Source organism: Bactrocera oleae, chromosome 5, assembly GCF_042242935.1.
Source record: "Bactrocera oleae isolate idBacOlea1 chromosome 5, idBacOlea1, whole genome shotgun sequence".
Taxonomy (NCBI): Eukaryota; Metazoa; Arthropoda; class Insecta; order Diptera; family Tephritidae; genus Bactrocera; species Bactrocera oleae.
In genome coordinates, this window is record NC_091539.1 from 68163945 (window position 1) to 68177760 (window position 13816).

General features: G+C 33.4%; 1 protein-coding gene across 3 annotated transcripts in view; it reads left to right on the forward strand.

The window, feature by feature from the left end:
* Positions 1-13816, forward strand: part of LOC106623853 (tyrosine-protein phosphatase 10D) — a 126075-nt gene that overhangs the window by 35626 nt on the left and 76633 nt on the right. The gene's annotated exons all lie outside the window — the stretch shown is intronic.

Consider the following 13816-nt stretch of genomic DNA (forward strand, 5'->3'; position numbering starts at 1 on the left):
TATATATTTGGTGTGAAGAGCTCTAGCCAAAGCCAAATAAAAATGGCACTCAGACCTCATTGTAGCACGTTATATGCCTACAACAAATTTCCTAGTTTTTCAAAGATACATGCCATAAAATGTTAATTGGGACTAAAAATTTCGAATGAAAAAAAATAAAAAAAATATCGCCCACAGCTCTAACGACTTGAATCTCTTGAAAGGTCATAAAAAATTCCTTCGAATATTTATCAAAATTTTGTGAGCATCCAAGTACCGCAATAGATCAAATTGTCTGCCCATATCTTCCCTTTAGTAGGCAATAATCCAAGTGCGAATTGTTATATCCGAAGCGCAATGTAAAGACAATTTTGATTTGAAGACAGTTGGGGGCAAAAAACTCAAAAAACATGCCTATCTTTGCTAAAACGATAATATCTCATCGTGTCAATCATACGACTGTTCTTTGAAGCATCACATCAATAACTTTACGGTTATTGCCGATAAATGTATGCACCCAACGTATATTGTCAGATATTTCATTCTACTTGAGCAATATAAGTTTATTATTTCACAAATTTGAGGTTATGCTAAAAAAAGAAACCGTTGGCAGTTCAAAAACTTAATTTTTTAAAACGTTGAATATACAAAAAATACGGAGCAAAACAAATTTTTACAAAAAAAGTTACGCCTAGATCAAAAGTATCATCTATTTTTATTAATTTGTATGGATACTCCTTTTCCCCGTGACCAATTCAGTAAATTACATAATTCACTGGAAAATTTCTTGCCAAGTGATTTGTAATTGAATCATCCCATCAAACGGTGTACTTACTTCGGAAAAAATACACACCCACCTAAGCAACTCATAGAATGCATAATAAGCAACCCCGCACAATTCGAATTACTCCCTCGTAGAAATCTAAAAATATGTCAAAATATGAAAAGTCTTCATTTGCAGACATTGTCTTGGCATTGTTGAAAAGCTGAAAATACCAAAAGCCACTAAAAGTTAACACAACAACAATTTCAAACCGAGAAACGGAAAGTAACTGCAGCGAAAACAAAAAAAAAAAACAACACAAAAACAAATCAACAACAAAAGACATTGCCAGCAATTACACACAGAACATCAGAGAGAAAAGCAAAGCTCCGTGGCTTCAGGGTGCTAAATTGACATGAAACAAAAGTATTATTAGTGCCAAGCCTCACTCTCCCTCCTTTATGATCATAATTGCAGCATTTCTTGTTTTTGTTTTCGTTTTCGTTCAGTTCTCTTTCCATTGATGTTTATGAATTTAACCCTCAGTGATTGGGAATGATTGGGCTGGTGAGAAGCGTTCGCTGCCGCGCAACAATAAAGTAGCTACATAAAATCATATGTCGTCGCCGAAGCTACCAGCCACCAGCGGACGTTAGACTCGTGACTCAAGCCACCACCAGCCGCGAACATAGCGGATCAGCTGCAGCAGCGCAACCGAATTGTGGCGGCGACAATTTAAATCAGTCTCATAATTCTCAATTGGGACACTTCCACAGTCGATTTTTATGTAATAAGTGTTGTTGTTTTTGGTGCTATATTAATTTTTTATATGCAAACATGCAATGAGTTGAAATGAGTAAAGGTTACGAGGGGACCATGTGCTATGCTGTTCTCCGGTTATTCTCATTTGTATGAATAGGGCACAGTTGATGACCTTGCTCTGTGGAATTTTTTTTTTCCCATTTTTGTATGTGTATGTGTGTACTTTTGTCAGTGACAATTTGTTACCCTTCAAGTTTTGTGCTGAAATGCAACCATGTGTTGCAATTGATGTAAACATTTGTTATTGGCTTTTTGTTTAGTATTGCATGTAATATTATCTCAGGTGAATTATCGGTAACTTGGGTGTGGTATAATGGTGACTCACAAAATTAATATAAATGCAATTGCTTAATTGTATCTGAGCATACAGAGCTAAATAAGATGGGATAAATAAACAGTTGACGATTAGTTTCGAAAAATTTTGGTTTGCCTTGATCGCGTCGCCGATCTCCAGAGGGGCCTACGAAAAATTATGTCTGGCAGTGATGAAGATTTTTCTGTTTAAAATTATATCAAATTCAGAAACCAAAAAACTACTACTGCAATAGATGAATACAGTAATGATCGAAACACCAGTAAGAATTTTGATTTTTGTCAAAACTGCGACTTTTTAAAAAAAGTAGATTTTTCGTGAGAAATTTGCACTTCAGAGTAGCTTAAAGAGTTTTTTGAAATTAGTATCAAACATCTAATTGCTTCGGTCATTACCTCACAAATATATCTATAAAGGTTCTGTGAAAATTTCAAGCTTATCGGTCTAGCCGTTTCGTAGAAATTTACCTCTCCGACTCTGAAAACAGTGTTTCGAGAAAAGCGTGTTTAAAGTTTTAGAAGCCAATTGCAGTAAGTTAAAAAATATTTTCAAATACGTTCATATCTCCGAAACTTCAGTTTAGCTTCGAATTTTCTGAGGATATTCTCAAATATATCTGCATTTGATATATTTGAAAAAATATATATTTTTTGAAATTCACAATTGTATGTAACCCCTTAATTAAAACTGTGGCAACATTATTTTTTATTTAAATGCTGCCAGGCTCAATAAATTTCAAAATAATCAACCTAGTCGGTTAATGTACAAAATTTAACATTTAAAGTCATTAATAAACATTTTAAAACGCTCCCAGTAAGCATAAACCCCATAAGCGAGGTTGAAACCGAAAATAATTTTTTGATATCAATTAATTGAATTTTAAACATTTGTTCGATATGATTTCGCACTTATTATATTTTGTCCAACTAAATAATCATTAAATTTTCCTCGAAACAGAAAATCAGTTGAGGAGATGGAATTCCGAATTTTCGAAATCTGCTGTTTTACCAAAATGACATGACAGCTTTTAACCAAAATCTATTGACGACTCGTTGCTGCCTTTCAAAAACAGTCGATAAATTTCAACACGATCTAGTATTAGTTTTCCTGAAAGTCCCAGCTGCTACTTATTCCTACTGTTGGAATTTTATTAGAAAATACTTGGAAGCTTAATATATAATACATAGTCTCAGTCTCTAAATATTTTTATTTCTTATTTATATATTTATTAAAGGAAATACAAATTATATTATACTACCCACAAGTATAAAATATAAAAGCACAAGCGACAAGGCCTTCAGCTGTTAGTCTCTAAATATATTATTTATTTATTGTTACATATACATATTTATCTAAAGGCAATTTAACATCTTCGTTTCTGAATTTGTATGCCTAATGACTATCTTATGAATATTTTATCAAAATGTTTATCATATTATATTTATTTGTTTTGAAACTTGATTATCACAAAATAAATATGTATCAGTAAATATTTTAATATTTTTTTCTTTTTTTTTTTTACTTGCAGGTAAATCCTAAACTTTTGTACCACTTTAGACGCGGTTAATTAAGACTTCCTGAGTCAGTTTATTTTCGGCAAGTACCAATAAACTTTGATAATATAATAATTGGAGTCCGTATATATGTATATTTAATTTAATTGGCTTAAGCCGGTAAATTAAAAGCAAAATTATAACATCTACCTATATTGTAATTAAAATTTTTTATGGCATACTGCTTAAATATTTGATGAGTACTTCTGATCCACTTATGAGCTTCTATAAACGTTGTAAACAAACTTATATTTACAGAATATATGTACTCCTATATACATATATGTTAATGCAAAGATTACCAGAACTGCAGGCATTTATTTTTCTATAAGAGTGTTTAAGTGCCAAGAAATTTATTGGACTACTTTTCGTTAAGCTAAAATGTAAACTCGGTAGATAATTTACTTCGCTGACTTCATAAAAAAGTCTTCAATATTTATGTACATATATTGTATGGATATGTGTGTTACATATATATCTGTGGCATACATATTTAGATAAGATCTACATCTTTCGAAAACATGAAGCAACAGCAAAGTTTTTTACTATTCATAATGAGAAAGACAATTAAAGTAATTATGCACATTCGAAAGTAATTAATGAGCTAATTACCTAAATTAATGAGCTGCCTGAAACCCGCATAACTCAATGTCGTGATGATTTTCTAATTTGCTCCTTATATTTTAACTTAAAATTTAGCAAATATTAATCGATTTGAGTCAGCGTATTATAAATTCGTTGTCATCTGATTTCGTTATTATTCGTCGATATATTGCTTTTTGTTCAAATATTTTTGGCTAAATTAAGAATATAGTGTGGTAGAAGGTGGCTGCAATGAGTCTACTAAATTATGGAGAAATATTCGCAAAAAACGACGACACCATTGGTGTCCAACTTCATTGTCATATTGTGTGCTCATTTGTTAGGAAGATTCGCGCAAAACTAATTCTATGCTGAACTTTAGAAATATGTAAATGACAATTTATACATACCTTCGAGATATTTGATTGATGATGTGATATTAGATATTTATCCCACTTTGCACTCAATTAGAAAGTCGTCAAGGTTCGATGATACTGAGAGACGTGGATTGCGAGAGCTTCTGATATTGATCAAATCCACTCAATTAAATATATTTTTGGTGTTATTTGTGAAGTTCTAAAAAAAGTTGGTAACCTTGTGCAAACTTAAGCATTTTTCAATTATATTCTTAAATTTTCTGGGTTGGAATGGACTTAAATTTTTCCTATATAGTTTGTAACCAAAAGTGGCATACAAATTTTTAATTAAAGTAGTTTTTTTTTGTAGCTTGGAGGGATTTTTCAGAACACTTTTTTATATCTGTTATTGTTGTTTTAACGGATATCTGAACCCTATTTGGAAGCTTAAGTTAATCGTCATCAAAGTCACCGAACGGAGGGTACAGAAAAAGCGCTGTTTTTATGGGGTCGGACCACAGGAAAAGCAGTGTTAGGTGAGTTGCCTTCACAGGTAGAATCATGTGGGGACAGAACATAAGTTTGGTATATGAAGATCCATTTTGTTTAAGTGGTACTATAACCAACAACAGTGTACAAAACGAGATTGAGCGAGGGTCACTCTAGATTCGCGAGACAACTAGAGCTCTAATAGCGGAATTTACCCGGAATTCATCTGGCCAAAGCCTGACATTGACACGATCTAACTCTGTTTGTATCTGAAAGTAACTTTTTTATATCTTAGTATTACTAGCGTTAGTAAAGGGGTAGTATCTGGGTATTATAACTCTGAAAAATATTTAGGAATTGTGGAAAATAGATTATTTCTGATTTTCACAATTACTCCATTTATGTACCCGTACAACATAATATTCGACAAAGTATCAGTAATTGTCAGCTTTCGATATTCTCAAAATTTCTAACCTCCAAATAATTAAATAAACATTTTTCGTTTGTCAACCATTTATTAACGAGCAAAATTTTACATTTGAGTTTTAAACGTCCCCTAAAGTATAATCCAACACATTTCACGCAATTCCACGGCGCGAAATCGAGCTTATGCGCGTGTATATCCTTATTATAACGGAATTGTGTGGGATTTGCAACACCTCCGCTGCATCCGTATTAAACGCATTTAAACACTTGGTGGGCGATGGCGATGCAAGAAACATACATACATATGTAAGTAATCATTAAACGCTTCCCCAGTCCATCTTCGCACGAGCCTACCTGCCTGCAGGCGGCATTTTTCGAGAGCTTTTACTCCCGCGCTGGTTGGTGCCACATGCCACAATTGCTGTAAAGTGGTCGCTACTAAAAATAATTCGACGCCAATGCAATATTCAAGCGACAATGACAGCAATAATAGCAACAACAACAACGTCAGCAGTCATAACAATAATGCAAAAGTAGGGATAATTGACAACAAGCGTTGGTGGCAGACAAACTACAATCGACATGACACAAGCGCCGAATTGACAAGTGCATCGACAGCGGCTCGACTCTGCTCGTTCAATAGCCGAAAATTGCAATAAAGCCGGAAACAAAGCAGACGCTCAACTTCCACAACAACAACAGCAGTGTGAGCGGAGCCTAGCAGCAAACTTCAGCAATTGCTGCAGACTGGCGAAGTCTGGGCAGCAAAAAGCCACCTTGCATGCGCCAATATGCCGATTGAGTGCATTGCTTCGCATGTGTGCATTTGAACAAATTGCCACAAAAGCAACACTGCCGTCAACGCATTTGCGTGCAACTTCAATTGCTGCAACGTGTACTGTGTGTTGTGTGCGAAAACATGCTTGCGTCGCATGCGAAGGACCCCGAACAATGTTAGGGTTAAGGTTGCAAAAATGCGGTCGAGACTCACACTCACGCCCCTTACTGCATGGCGTTGCAGCTTAAAAACCTATGCATTTATATATGTATATATATATATATATCTATATCTATGTGTTTGTATGCACGACGCATGCTTAGCTTTGTGAATTCATATTCGTAAAGTCGCTTAAATGTTGCACACACAGCAATTTTCGGTTGCATACATTCCACACATCGACAACCACATGCACATTCCGTGGATTGTGGTGCATTTCTTTAAAAATTGTTGAGTAAAATAATAAATTTTTTCAATAAATTATGAATAGTGTTAAAATGTTAATTAAATCGTTTAATAATTTTACTGCAAAAAATATATATATTTTTACATACTTTTTATACGCCTAATATACCCTATATTAAGTTTGTAACATAGAGAAGGAAACGTCGGAGGCTCTATACCATATAATGTATAAATCCATGTGACGAGCTGCGGTGGTTTAGTGTCTCAGTTTTTGAGATATCGATCTGAAATTTTGCACTCGTCTTATTTGTCCCCAAGAAGCAGATATTCTGTCGGAACCGCCGATATCTGACTACTACAGCATATAGCTGCCATACAAACTGAACGATCGGAATCAAGTGCTTGTATGGAAAACTCTTTCATTTGACGAGATTTCTTCAAGAAATTTGGCACGAATTATTTTCCATGGTAATAGTGCAATCTTCGAAGAAATTGTTCGGATCGAATCACTATAGCATATAGCTGCCATACAAACCGACCGATCAAAATTTAGTTCGTGTATGGAACTTTTTGTACTTGTGAAGGGTATTATAGTTTCGATGCAACCGAATTTAACATATATTTTTTTGTGTTAATATGTGTTGTACCGTTAGAAAACATGCTCCAAATAAAATTGTTTAATAATTCCGAATCCCTTTGTCGATAAAAATTTGCTCATTGATTTCATTTAAATATTTTAGAAAACCGGTAGTATTTAAGCACAATTTATTTATTTTTTTTAATAAGTGGCAACCACATAACAAAAAATTTCTGAATTAAAGTTTTTAATAATAATCAAAGAGAATTTTTGATTTTGGAAATGATTCTTTTTTAGGAACACAACTGAATGCATTTGAATCTAAATTAAGTAATTTGAAAGAACACAGCCTAATAAGAATAACCAAGAGTAGCCATATACTAAAATTAAGCTTTAAGAGTGTTTGCGCAGAACTTAAGTTAAATTTGTATTACTTTTAATGCTATTTTTTGAATTTTGAAAAAAATTCACAATAAAGTGAAATATCATTTTCAAAATAGTCCCTGACACAAATCTTTGCATGCCTGGAATGCCCCGAATGTCAATCTTTCTCTACAAAATCGGCTATGTATCTGCAAAATATATACTCATAAGCATACTTATGCAAATGCACTAGCACATATGCACAGTAAATGCATGGAGTGCATACCAGCACTCGAAAATATCCAACATACGTTGCAACAACGATGTGGCAACAAAAAACGCCACCCGACACGCCCGCTTCACAATTGCTCAAAAGCACATATACACACACACACCAGCAAATAACTGCAACGTCTATATCGCAATTTGTTGTTGTTGTTGAAACTCCCTTTTTATGCTTATGCTTTGTTTGTTTGCTTATTCATTTGTTGTTGTCGCTCGTTTGCGAAGTGACTAATGTTTGCTGTCGCCGTTCCTTGCCACTCATTTGCTGGCATTTCTGTTGCCGTTTCTGATTGTTGTGCGTTCGTTGTTTGTCGCTTGAAGCCGCCACAACAAGCGGTGCACTCTCCAAGCCTGCGAAGGTGCGCCACCCGCCGCCCGCACACCCGCACCCGCGCTCTTTACAACTACAACAAAAATTCCTAGCCAAATGCAAATGCCATTTGTTGTTTCCTGCTTTTATTGTAAATGCTGCAAATGACATTGCTATTGCTGTTGGCACTCCAACAGCAGATGTTGTCGTTGTTGTTGTTATTATTAGTATACTGCCGGCATATAGACTGGAATTTTTCACTGATTGTTTTGATGCTGTGAATGGACTTTCGAGCACTTTTTAGTTTACTTATCATTTTCATATTTGTCTATTACACACAGACATATGTGTGTATGTATATAATCTGCATATATGCATTTATTTTCCAGCACTCATTTATATTTACACAAAATTTCTCACCCAAACCGAGTTGATCTCTATTGACTTAATGCTGTTCTGTTTTTGTGGTAGTTGTTGTTGTTGTTGCTGTTGTTAAAGGTGAAGTTTACCTTCTAAGAGTTATGAATTCTTAATGCCGATTCGTCTGTCAACACTTGCCCTTGGAGTGGCAGTCATTCCGAACACACACACACCCGAGTCACTACTCATAGTATTATTTATTTATGGGTGTTTCTGCTAATTGTCAAAGCAGTGTTCACTGCCACCAGTAGCTCTCAAAAAGTTTATATTGAACTTGAAATTGTGAAAGGTTGAATTTGTTTTTGAAATTTGAATTTTATGAAATTCATATTACCATTAATATAAAATTACTTTTTGAATCAACAGATTATTTACTTGAATAAGATTATGGAAAGCATTCTATAGTATTATTTGGGATATGTTGTTTCAAATATTTACGCATTTAAGAATGATTTTTTTTTTGTTCAATTATATGACATTTCCAATTTTGAAAAAAGGTTCGAGCTTCTTGAAAGAACTCAAACACCAGTAAAACTACTGTCGAAATTTTGTATTTTTATATTTTGGGCTTACCAGTTTGGTTTGGAATTTTTGAAAACTAAAAACTAATTTGTAGCTATCACCCCCAAAATCCTTTACATAGTATAATATTATTTCAAAATGATTTTCGAAATTTTATATTCGGCAACTTTTTTTTTTAATCTGTAAATCTGACACCAGATTCAAACCCATATGAAACAAGAAAAAACGTTAACTTCGATTGCACCGAAGCTATAATACAAAAGGTTCCTTACAAGAGCTTGATTTTGATCGGTCAGTATGTATGGCAACTATATGCTATAGTGACTGGATCTGAACGATTGAAAGTCTTCCATACAAGCATTTGATTCCGATCGTTCAGTTTGAATGGCAGATATATGCTATAGAAATCCGATCTCACCAATTTCTTCGAGATTGCACCATTGCCTTAGACAATAATCCATGCCGAATTTCCTGAGGATATCTCGTTAAATTAAAAAGTTTCACATAAAAACACTTTATTGGGATCGTTAGGTTTGCTTGGCAGCTATATGCTGTAGTGTTGTAATATCGGCTGTCGCAACCGCCGCTTTTAAGCAGCTTTTTGGGAAAAAAGGCACTTTCAAATTTTCAGATCGATATCATCATATTCACGTATATATAGACAGAGGAACAAATGGACATGGCTAAATCGTTTATGTATGCATATATTTTATAGGGTCCCCGACGTTTCCTTCTGGTTGTTACAAACTTTGCAAATTTAATATACCCTGTTCAGGGTATAAAAACACTTGGGTCTAATTACATAAAACCGTTTGTCACCTAGTACATATAAAGAACTTCTTTCAATGTATTCAAAATATCTAGCTTCTTTGGTTTTAATATCTGCGGAAATACCTAACCTAAAAGACTAAATCCAATCCTTTCTAAAGGCAGTCAGTGTCCTCAATTATGTTATTATAGGTAGAAGACTATTTTATGTTTACCGATTTACAAACTTTGTAAGAGCAGATTAACATATCAAAGGATTTCAAGCGTTTGTAAGAGCAGATTAAAATATCAAAGGATTTCAAGCTTTTGAAAACCAAAGTGTAATCTTGAAAAAAATTCTCGGAACACGTTCTTTCTTACTATATATAAGTTCTCCAAATGAAAACAGATTATTCCGAAAGCTGCTCACTCTTCTTCTAAAACTCAAGAGTGAGATTGTTATAGAGATAATATTATATAATAGTTATTAAAAGAAAATTATTTGTCAAAATATGATAAGGGTTATTGATTTAAAAAACCCAATTTGAAATTCAATAAGAATTTTTTAGGAAAAGGAAAGATAAAGCTCACGATATAATTTCAACGCTTTGTAGTATTCTTTGAGATATTAATAATTAAAAAAAAAGCTTCAAATCGTCAGAATAAAGAAACATTTTCAAATTGAATGAAGCTTTTGATATATTTGAAAACGTTACTAACTTGGTAGGAACGTTTATAAGAAGCTTTCATATGTATAATTATAAAAAATAATTAAATGAAAAAACGCTATGAAAATCCAGAAAAACTAGTAACTATTTCAACAGACTGTGAGCAATCGAATATATTCAGGTTTACGTTAACATTTCTTAAATAGGTGGTAGCTTTGAAATATTCAAGAAGCACGGTACATTTTTATTGTCGCTTTAACCCTTATGTTAGTAACCAACTTTACCGACGTCTTTTAGCAACCTTGTACCGGGGTACCCACGATCTGAATATTATTATTATTTTGTTTATTTTATTAAAATAAATTTTTTAGAAAATATTAAAAAAAAAAAAATAACAACGTAGAATAAAAAACACAATAGAAATATAAAAAAATGAACTCACAAATAGCTTTCTTTTAAGTTAAAAAACGACGATTTGAGAGCTTAAAATGAAATATTGAATTTTGTTTAAGCTATTCACACAAATACACCGCGGTGGGTACCCGGGTACCCGGTTACTAACATAAGGGTTTAAAAGTTGACGTTGGTGTGAGCTTTCACGCATCAGTGGAAGCCACTAAAGCTAAAAGCTAGTTGAATGTTACTTTTAATGCACACGTAATTAATCATATTACTCCATAAAATTCTCAACAAAATTTAGGTTAATTAATGGCATGTACATAAATAAATTAGCATATAAATAGCTTGACCACGAAATATACATATGCAATTAATACTAATATAGTGTTGATTGTCTTATTTGTTTGTAATATTCACATTTGGTTTATTTTTCAAATATTATTTAGTGTATTTTTTTAATAAAACATTTTTGCGGTTTTGTGGCTCAAAAGTATGAGCTGATTATATTTAATCAGTTATAAAACATAGTAATTTATTTTACTTTAATTAACATATTGATTTTGGCATAAATTGCATGATAACATCATTTGTTCGGTGAAATGAAAAAAGAAACAACAAAAAATTTAAAAAGGGATGAATTCAAGGCCAAATGTAAGTTCAAAATATTTATAATTCAGCTGAATTCGATTTCATTAATTGAGCCGTAATTCAATGAAAAGAGTATCATTTCAATGGTTTGTGGGAATTATCACAATAATTTATAGCTAATTATATACATATGTACACATATGTATGTATGTTAGGGTGAGCCAAAAATCAAACTAATATCGAAATTATGCGTTAAAACGAACCTTTGTATAGAAAAAAAAAACTTCATATTTATGTACACTTTTCAAAGCTTTTAAATATACGAATCTTGAATTGAAAAAAGTCCACTTAAGATATATTTTTTGGAGAATTTTAACGCTTAAGAAATTATGGTGCTTTCAATGAAAAAAGACTTTTTGGCGTGTTATTTGAATGGGAAACTTTGAGTGCTCATCTACAGGATCTTCAAGATTAAGGGGCACACCGAGTGTGACAGCCTAAAAAAGGTGATTTATGCGAATTCAAAAAAATTATACATAATTTAATTCACAATAAATTTTTGAAAAAAATACTTTAAGATTTTTCGAGTAACAAACGAAGGTTGAAAAAATCAGAAATCAAATAAAAAAGGCGGCGTTTTAAAAAAAGTTGAATTTTGCTCAAAATTTTGTACGTAGTTGGCCCACCAAATTCCGATTTTTGATCAAATCATCAAATCAAAAATTGTTAGTTCATATATGTAGAACTGTACATACAATGAAAACTGTAGTTGTGAGTAAAACGCGTTTAAAGATAAACTGAACGAGCTGAGCGACTAAACTTTAGAAGGCAGTAACTCAAAAACTATTTGAGATATCGATTTAAAGTTTTAGTATGTTATTTTTAAAGTTATAACCTATTAAAATATGAAAAAAATCGTATTTTTTAAATTCAAACTAAGTGTGCCCGTTGAAATCTAAATCTAGCTAAGAATCCCGCCTTGCAGCAAAAATTTTTCTCCGTTCATTTTAACCCATAAATTCAATATATATATTATATATTTTTTTTTTTTTGGTCACCATAATATAAATATCTGTATATAAAATATATGGCCAAAATTTGCATAATAATTTTGCGTATTTACATTTTAATACACGCCATTTAACCGCAATTTGATTTGACTTAATTTGATTAACGCTTATTTTGTCTGGTTAGATTTTTTGCGGTAGCGACAACATTCCACAGCTTTTCTCACAAAAAGGCTGCAAAAAATCATTGCAAATAATGCACGTAAACAAAGTAATTAGATCGCTTGTTTGCATTACTTACTTATTTACATATATACACATATACATTTATACAAGAAAATATGCGTATACACATGTCGACTTACACAAGTCACTTAAGCAGTTTATGAAAAATGTGTGACACTACTCAAATTTCACGTGTGCGCCGCAGTCAATAAGGGTTAATTGCGAAAAGGGTTAATTGCAGTCAATGCAAAGTCATTAGTGCGTCCGCAAACTACCCCAACAAAAAAGCACAAAAGCGACAACATAATACACACATACACATATGCCACACTAGATTTATGTAACTGCACATAAATCACACAAACGCCGGAGGCTCTAATTGCCCGATCGGTGAGTGCATTGCTGCACACAGCATTAACCCTTAATGAAGCCAATGCAGTTTCATCTATAAATGTGCAGCATTTGTTTGTTTATAAATCATGTAGTTGTTGCTTTTAAATGCATTATTTACATAAACACTTAAACGACGCAAACACATATAAATATATGCATGCAAATAACAGTTAACATTTACATGTGATTATGTGTGTGTGTGTGTGTATGGGTGAGCATGTCAATACAAAAAGGTGTTGAAATGTCAAGTGATTTTAATTATTCGCAAAGCAAATCGCTTATTTTTGTAAAGAATCGCGTTGCATGCAGCAGATGCGCACAAACACACACACGTCACCGATAAAGTTATACACATATGTATATAATGCATGCAAAATAACTGTAATCACCCCTTCTTTGCGTCTGCAGTGCCACAAAAGCGTGGCAATGTGCGGCAATCAACTACTTTACACACAAGCACACACCTACACAGGCACACTGATACACATATGTACACAGGCACACTGGTACATGCATTTTGCAATAATTAAATTTCTCGCTTGCTGCGGTCGCTCTAAAGCCCATCAACAGAAGAGCAGGCTTGCCACCAGTCGCCGGCTTTGGTCAGCATGCCGCGCTGGACCCTTGCAACATTGGAGTTGCTGTTGATTTTTCATGTCGGTGAACGCATTTGCATACCCGTACATAAGTCTGTATAAGTGTGTGTGGCTGTGCGCACACTGTAGTGCTTATTTTATGCAACCATTTCCTTTTGGGCTGTCCAGACCGGAACACATGCCGCTTAAAGCGAGCACCTTCTGTTCGCGGTACATACGCGCTGCTACAGTTGCAAGCAGTGACTTAAAT